Source organism: Nyctereutes procyonoides, unplaced genomic scaffold (genome assembly GCF_905146905.1).
Source record: "Nyctereutes procyonoides isolate TBG_1078 unplaced genomic scaffold, NYPRO_anot_genome, whole genome shotgun sequence".
Lineage (NCBI taxonomy): Eukaryota > Metazoa > Chordata > Mammalia > Carnivora > Canidae > Nyctereutes > Nyctereutes procyonoides.
The window spans coordinates 6841146-6850454 of NW_026575148.1; positions in this window are offsets into that span (position 1 = coordinate 6841146).

Here is a 9309-nt window from a genome sequence, read left to right on the forward strand (position 1 = left end):
AAATTTCAGATTTCAAAAAATTTCTGCTTATCTAAAGCATACGACTATGCACTGCAATTAGCTATAATTAATAAAAAGTACATGACCCAAACTTCTGAATATGCAGATTTTGTCAATGCTTACAGTATTACCTAGACATACTATTTACTTTTCGTCACTCTTGAGTTGACATTTTGATAATCATGAGTCAAGAAACCACACTACATATTTTTGAGTTACAAAAAATACATTATTAACCTTTAATTTTGTGAAATCATCCCTTATTTCCAAATGACAGAGCAAAAGAAAAAAGGGAGAGTGCTTGTCCTATGATCTTTATGAGTCTATTAATCCTATTTTATCTAGGTATTTATTTTTGCTTTTCCAGGACAATGTGCAAATACTTGCCAAAGGTAGTATAAGATTTTTTCATTACTTTGTGAAATTGTGATGTCACCAGTACTGTCTCAGTTAACTTGAGGCTACTTTTGCCACCAATGCAAGTAAAGTAATTTACATCTTAAGTGAGAAGGACCAACAAATTTCCCCATTAATTTTTTTCAGCTACCCACTTATTTGTAATGGTGGCAGTGGCAAAACTTTAATATATTGTTATACTATAAAACATTAGCAATTACTAGTGTTTACTGAGCTCACGTAATATTTACTTGATAATATTTCCATATATACAAGATTCATAGCTGAAGTCGGATCTTCTAGATCCGCAGCATAGAATATAAAAGTCAAAGGAAAATAATTCCACTCCAAAGTAAACCTGTCACTGTTTATTCTCTTTCTCTGCAATAAATTGATGCTCCAGTGATTTTTTTTGGAAAGCTATCACACATCAAACTTCATGACCTGTTCCAAAGTTCCTAAGATCTCATCCTTTCTCTCTTACTTTGAAAAAGCTATTAATATTGCTTTTAGGGCTTGTTTTGGGGAGTACTGGTTTTTTGGTGATTTTAAGTCATTTACATTAGCAATTACATTTCTTCAAATTTGTGTCTTCCCCAAGATTAAGTTACAGTCTATGAAGTAATATTAGAGACACCTGGAAAATAGCAAAAATTAACCCAAATCATGCTTTTAAATCATTTTTTAAAATATATGCTTTCTCTAAAAGGTCAGATAATTAATGAGCCAAGATACACTTCATGTATAGACTTAATCTTAGAAAATCTTTTTATACTTTTTGTGGGAGCTTACAGATGTATTTTAGGAATTTTCTCCCAATGAATGAATATTCCTCTTACTATGTTTTGAAACATTTCTATCATACCCTGAATAGCCACTTTTTTGACAAAAACTTTTTTGCTTCTCTACAGAAGCAATTTTAACAAAATGAATTTAAAAGAAAAAAAACAATAAAAGTTTAGCATTCATAAACTTCATGCTTTTGTTAAAGCCCTAAAAAACTGTGACATATTCATTCTTCACTCTTTATCTTAAAATACTGGCTTCCTGATTCTAGCAAAATATAATTTTAGTAACTCATCAAGACAGAATACATAAAATTGGCATATTTTTGATATGCACACAAATTGAGAAAGCATCTTTCCCAACTGTGTTGCAGAAAATGAAATGCATCTGGTATGACAATATGGCCAAGCACGTGAACTAGAATCAGTGGGAAGAAATGTTTTTTTTTTCTTTTTCTCAAAGCAGAACATTTTAAATAACGTACATGCCCCAACATGTACATTAAAGTGTCTCCAAAGGTGTATTTGGCTAAAGAACACAGAGTAGCAAGAGGGCTGGTAAGGGCATGGGAGGTTTGCTCAGTTTTAATCATTGTACATCAGTGATTTCCAAATCTCTTTCCCCCATCAGTTCAAACTGATGTAGTTGTTTTTATTTTTTATTTTTTTTTATTTTCTTGCTTTTGCTTTTGCTTAACACCTCCACCCAGAGTCAGAGTTTATGCACATATGTTGTTGTGGCCTCATGCTGAGCTGGAGGGGGAAGTGGAGAGGTAGGGAGGTGTTGGAGAACATGGCTAATGCCAGGATCAAGCAGCGAAAAATGGAGACATTTGGGTTATTTTTGCAATGAATTTTCTTTCTTCTTTGAAAGAAAGTTCTTTTTATCTAGGCAATCTGAAGATGTTTTTAACGCTTTTATTACCTTTCCTTTCATGTGCCCCTATCTGTTGTTGAACAACACAGGAATCTGCCTACGCTAGGCACTCCCTTCCCCAGCCCAAGTGTGTTCTGAGGCCAGGGGCTGGGAGAGCAAGGAAAGATCTCGGAGCCATGCAGGAAGCTTGCAGGGTGCTGCACAGCTCAACCCACTCCTGGACACCGTCCTCAGAAGGGGGTCCTCTTCTATTTGCAGCGTCCAATTCTATTTCTTTCTCTTCCTCATCACAAGGTAAGCCAGCCTGACTCTCAGATTTGGGCAGAGGGTCCGTGAAAGGACTTAGAAATCCTGCTTCTGCATTGGTGAGACAATGCTGCTGAAAGCCAGATCTGTGGCTTCTAACAGAAAAAGCTGTCTACTTCTCAAGGAACCGACTCCATGAGCTGCAGGTGTAGGGAAGCAACAATGGTGCCCCTTCCTGGGACTGGGTGTGGCCTTAAACTAGCCCCTCAGGGCTACTGTTCTGCCCACACCCCACCTTTCATCTATTCTTTGAAACGTATTTTAGCTTTGTTACTCTTTTTATGTCTTCCTTGAGATGCCGGCTCCTTATAACGAAAGCTTCTTTAGAAGATAGAAGGTATCCTCAATAATGTCACTTGTAATGTGATGTAATAAAAGATGAAATAATGTATCACAGAGAAAAGAACAACTTAATATAGCTAATACATCACAGAACTGATTCCAGGGAGTGGGGAAAACCCTCCGAATGTCCGTAAACTTGCAAGCATTAGTCACAGGACTGAAGTCATCTTGGAAACAAAATAAGCTCTAAAAGTGGTCAAAGGCAGTTATAGTAATGTAAAAAGATTCAGGAGAATTTTAGCACAGAGCCTCTGTCATTTATTAACCATGTGACCCTAGAAAGGTTATTTAATGTCTTTAAACATCAGTTTCCTAATCCATAAAATGGCAACAAGAACTTTCATCATGTAGGGCTGCTGGGAGGATCAAATCCAGTAAGACTATAAAGTGCCCAGCATACCGTGAGGGCACACACAATGCTAGTTTAGTATGCTCTCCAAAACAGGCTTAGGTCTTTGGTGTACAAAATCCATAATTACATAGCAATATTTAAAAAAACTGAGTGTCAGAAAACTGGTAAAAACTAATATAAAGATTAATTCAGAACTGTCTGCTTTTATCGGAGAAGGACAAACATTATATGGTCTCATTCATTTGGGGAATATTAAAAATAGTGAAAGGGAATAAAGGGGAAAGGAGAAAAAATGAGTGGGAAATATCAGAAAGGGAGACAGAACATGGGAGACTCCTAACTCTGGGAAACGAACTAGGCGTGGTGGAAGGAGAGGTGGGCGGGGGGTGGGGTGACTGGGTGACGGCACTGAGTGGGGCACTTGATGGATAACCCAGTTATTCCGTATGTTGGCAAATTGAACACCAATAAAAATAAATTTATATGTAAAAAAAGAATTGTCGGCTTTCGCTTTCAGAATCTTGGTTCAATGGCCTGCAAAGTAATTTACTGAATCAAATAATCTCTCTACCTTCAAAATAATTCAGTTATTTGTTGTTGCATTACTTTTGTTCATAAAAGTGAATAAAAACCACTGCAAACAGTACCCCAGCTCTAAAGTTCTTATGCCCCGGGATTACGTGCACACTCAAAAGTAAATTCTTCTAAATATACAGCATTCATCTATACTGAATTTAAAACATCCTTTTAAGACCACTTTTAACTCTAGTTTTGAAACCAGACACACGAGTTCTATTCAATTATCTTTCAAGATAAAAGGGAAAGTAGAGCTATGTAGACTCTTTGTCAGGGCTCTCTCTACTTACTCCTCCCAGAATAATTAAAAACTTTTTTCTAGAACTTTAGTAACATCAGGTTATCCACCTGTATCCCAGCTTGCTTTCTGAAACTACACTAAGCAGCTAATAAACCATAAGAACTTTCAACTGATGGCCCATCTATTCCTGCATCACGCTGTCTGAAACGCGGCCTTAGGTTTTCTGGAGCCCGGCTTTTAACCTACTTAAAAATATTAACCTTTGAATGAGTTCAAGAGTAATTAATCAGCGTCAAAATAATGAGAATTTAAATACACCAAGACGTACTGGAAGAAAAAAAAGTTCTTCAGGCCACCGAGGGACCGAAACTTTCAAAATGCCTTGCTTGCAGGTACACAGTTTGTAGGTCTTAACAAAAGGGGCGCATCGCCTCTGCAAAACCGAGGGAATAAAAAGCAGCTGCTCAGGGGAACGCCTTAAGAATCCTACTCGTTCATTTTCACTTGACTCTTAATGGGACCAAACTTAACTCCTGCCTGACCAACGAGGCAACAGGATGCCTAGAGAGCAGACCTAACACGCAACTGCTTCCGAGGACTGCTGACGCTCAGGGCAGGCCCGGGCAGCTGGTCTACCTCAGCCCACACGCTCCCGCCGTGCACCTGTTGGGCCGCGATCTACTCGCGCCCGGGACTTCTAGGAAGGGAGCGCGACAGCACGAGCAGCCTTTGGCTCTTAGGTTTCCCCGGAACACGGACCTCGCCGTCTCCAATAATCCACCTCTCCGCACCACTGGTTTCCAAAGGCGGCCCCTCCGCACCTGCAACCGTGGTTGCAAATTTTCTAAGTTGCTCGATCTTTCTTTGGAGAAGACGAGAGACTTCGCTAACACAGTCCTTCCAGGGGACCTCCCCCCGAAAGTGCCCGTCTGATATCTGGCGTTAGTCCTCTCCTACCTGGCTCCTACCTGTCGTCTTCTCCGGCGGCTCCTAGAGCTGCCCCCCATGGCCTCCGGCCGGAGGTGTGATTTCTACCAAAAGTACGGTCAGGGCGCCAGTCAGAACTGTAACCCCCCCCCCGCGAGCAGGCCCGGGAGGGGTCCTTGCCACGACCTGATTTCCCGGGTGGCACCCCCGCTGCCCCGCGCCTCCCCGGAGAGGCGTCTCCCCGAGGCCGGGGGCGTGGCCCGCGCACCTGTGCCTCACCTGGCTGCTGCCCGGCTCCTCGCGGGTCTCGGGGCTGCGGGCGGGCTCCGCGGGGGGCGGCGGCGGCGGCGGCGGCGGCTGCAGCAGCTGCTCCAGGCAGGCAGTGCCCGGCAGGGACGAGCTCTTCTGATGGCACAGGTGCGCCTCGGGGCCCCGACGCCGTGCGCCCTCATCTGGGGCGCGGGCCCCCCTCGCGGGCGGCTGGGGCGAGGAGGACAGGGAGGACGAGGCGGAGGACGAGGAGGGGGCCGAGTCCGCGCCCGGCCCCTTGCCCGCGGGCAGCAAATGCTCGCGGATCCGGCGGCGCAGGGTGGCCCCGCGCTCGCCTCGGCCGCCCCCGCCGGGCTCCAGAGGCTCCGGCGACGAGCAGCACAGGTTGGGCTGCGAGGAGGAGAAGACGCGGTCCAGCACCTGCTTGCGCTTCTTGAAGCCGCTCCACCTGCCGCCCCCCGGGGGTGGCGGGGACGGCGACGGGGTGTCCGCAGTGCGGCGCTCGGGGCCCCCCGCGCGCGCGCCCCCGCCGCCCTTGCCCTTGCCCACCCCCAGCTGCAGGTTCTTCCAAAGCCGGGCCTGGAAGGAGGAGGGCGCGGCGGCCTCCCGGGGCTCCATCCTGCGCCCCCGGCTCCCCCTCTCCACGCCGCCGCCTCCTCCGCCTCCTCCGCCGCCGCCTCCGCGCTCTCCGGCTGCACCTCCTCCCCGGGCCCCGCGGCGGCGGCGGGCGCAGCAGCAGAAGCCGGGAGCGCCCGGCGGCTTCAGGACAGCGAGGGGGGCGCTGGCCGGGCTCCCGCGCCGCTTCTTCCTCCCGCACCTGCCGGGGGTGGTCCGCAAAGTTTGGAGCTCCACGCCCCGCAGCTCCAGGCCCCCGGGGCCCCCCAGGCCGCGCCCCGGCTCCCTCTGGCTGCAGAAGCTCCCGGCGCCCGAGCGTGCGCGGCCAGCGGCGCCCGGGACCGCACCCCGCGCCCTCGGGGCAGCACCTGGCGGCGGGGCGTCAGCGGGGCGGCGGGGCGTCAGCGGGGCGCGCGCACCCCCCACGGCAGGCGCACGGCGCTGAGACCAGCGCGACCTGCAGCCCCGCGGGAGCTCCCGGGACCCGGCTCCGGCTCCCGCTCCGGCTCGCGGGGGTGGGGGCGGGGGCCGGCTGCGCCCCGGGAGCTGCCCGCAGCCCCCCACGTGGCCCTCGTGGGTCCCGCAGGGCTCAGGACGCCCACAGCGACCCGCGAGCCCGCCCGCAGCCCGGCGCCCCACACGGCTGCTCCCGCCCGGCCGCGCGGAGACCTGGAGCTCTCCGGTCCTGCCTTCATCCCCTCCGCCCTCCTTTTGCTCTTTCTTGGCACGGACTGGGCGGTCTCCTCTGTGTCCGGGTCTACGGGGTCCCGGAGGCTGCCCCGGGACCTGGCCCGCCCTAGAGGTGCGGGGGGTCCGCGGCGCACGGCGGCGAGCAGGACGCCCACTGCCCTCACGCCGCTCCACGCGCAGGGAATCTTGTTTTCTTTCGCCTGCGTTTACTCCGTTTGCTCCGCTGAAAGGCAGTTGGGTTTGTTCAGCTCGTTCAGACCTTGCTTCTCCCTAAGTCTACTGATGGAAAGGTCTTTTGGTTCTACTAAGTGAGCTTCTTGAAAAGCAGGTGATACCCCGTCTCCATCCTCCTCCACTACCCTCCACCCCATTAAGGCTGGAAAACAGAAGAGTTCCCTGAGTCTTGGCACCATGCTGTCTGATTCCAATCTCCCAGCTAGCAGTATGCCCTAAGTTAGGAGGTCTTACCATCCTAACTTTTAAGTCTTTTTTTTCCCTTTATGACAATTAATTAAAAATATTTCTTGAGCACCTACTATGTGCCAGGCAATATGATAGGCTCTGAGGATGAAGCTGTGAACAAGCCAGACAGGGCCCCCCTGCTCTCACGGAGCCCTTCTTCAATGAGGGTCCAACAGTAAACAGAATTCCTCCCTCCCTCCCTCCCTCCCTCCCTTCCTTCCTTCCTTCCTTCCTTCCTTCCTTCCTTCCTTCCTTCCTTCCTTCCTTCCATTTATGATAGAGGTAAAGACACAGGCAGAGACAGAAGCAGGCTCCATGCAGGGATCCCGACGGGATTCGATCCCGGGACACCAGGATCACGCCCTGGGCGGAAGGCAAGGCGCTAAACCGCTGAGCCACCCAGGGATCCCCAGTAAACAGAATTTCATTTCATTTCATTTCATGTTATTTATTTTATTTCATTTCATTTCATTTTATTTTTTTGTAAACAGAATTTCTAATAGGAAAAGTCCCATGGAGAAAAATAAAACGGCACCGTAACAGAGTGGCTGTGGAGGTAGAGAGGTAGGGTTGCCAGATAAACTGCAGGACATCCAGTTACATTTAAATTGCAGATAATTTTTGAGTATAGGTACATCCCAAATATCGTACAACGCATACTAAAATATTATTTGTTGCTTATCTGAAATTCAAGTTTATTTTTATTTATTTAATATTTCTTTTTTTTAAGATTTTATTTATTTATTCGTGATAGACATCGAGACAGAGGCATAGGCAGAGAGAGAAGCAGGCTTCATGCAGGGAGCTAGACGTGGGACTCGATCCCGGATCTCCAGGATCAGGCCCTGAGCTAAAGGCATTACTAAACCCCTGAGCCACCCAGGCTCCCCCAAAATTCAAGTTTCACTGGGTGTTTTGTATTTTTTATTTGTTGAATCTTACAACCCTATACAAAGGGGTTTGGGTTGTTGTTTCTTAAACCAAAAGTCTATTGAGAAACTAAAACTTGAGTTGAAACTTAATGAGACAAAGAGATAGTCATTGAAAGATCTATTACAGAATTCCGGGCAGAAGGAACAGTAGGTGCAAGGGCCCTAAGGCAGGAAGCAGCTTGGTTAGGCATGTCCAAGGGCATATAGAGTGGAGGGAGGTGAAGACTTGGTAAGACAGTAGAAGAAATGGACAAGGTCCTGGTGGGGTGGGTCCCACAGCCCCAGTAAGATTTGAGGTTCCTCTAAGTGAAATGGGGAGCCATTAGAGAGTTTTTAAACATGAGAGTAATGTGATGTGATTAACTAATCACCTACCTGCCCCATAGGGCTGTTATAAGAATTAAGTGAAAAAAGACTTAACTCAGTGCCTGAGATTTTCTACAATCAAGCTTAAAGTACCACAACCACAAAAAAATGACCTCAGTTTGGAACCACCATGATAGTCCAAAAAGAACTGCAATGTACAGGTCTTTTTTTCTATAACACAGGAAAATTATTTTGTCACTAATATTTCTAAGACATGGTCAACAAAAGCTGAGAAAAAATAAATACAGAATAACTATAAAGAAGAAAGAAGAAATGACCACTCCTTCTTACCAAAACTCTATAAATGTCAATTTTTCATACTTATATGACACAGATCTGTAGACCCATGGAGATAACTCCATACAATTCAACCTTATATAATCTTTTAATGATGTATTTAATTGAATTTTGTAGTTTAATATTTTCATTTTTATCCTCCACCTAACTTTGCCTTGAAAATACTGAGATTTTGGGTTCTGGGATCTGGGATCCATCCCAAGTGACACTTACCCATCAATGTGAATTCAATTAAACAAATATGTATGTATATGTAACTTACATATGTAACTTATCCTAAATAGTTAAAATGGTTTCTAAAATGAGAGGTTGTCCTACAAATTTTGTATTATATAAAGTTGTACACAATATGTCCAATGTCTTATTATACTTAAACACTACAACACAAGGGAAAAGGGAATGGTACAAATTGATCCCTGAGAACTGAAGAATCACTTCTGGACTGACTGATTAAGGAAGATTTCTTGCTGGAGGCATCATCTGAGCCAAGATCTATTGCAGGCGACAGAGCATACCAGGAAGATAGATTGCCACCCACCAGGGAAAGCAAAATTCATGTCACATAGCAAAACTCCAATAAATGTTAGCTGTTCTTTTTATTATAATTTGCTAACCATCTTAAATATTGATGGAGCATCTGTTGCTTGAATTAATAGGAAATTAATAGATGTATCACACACTGATAGGAAGTTGGGAAGAGGATGGGTAGGTAACAGCAACAAACCCAAAGGAAGTGAGGGAGTGAACCAAGTAGCGAATCTGAAGGAAAATTTTTCCAGGAAGAGGGAACATTAAATATGAAGAGGCCGAGGCACGAACTTACCCAGACTGAGATATGGCAAAGAAGACAAAGTAGCCTGAACAGAGAAAGCAAG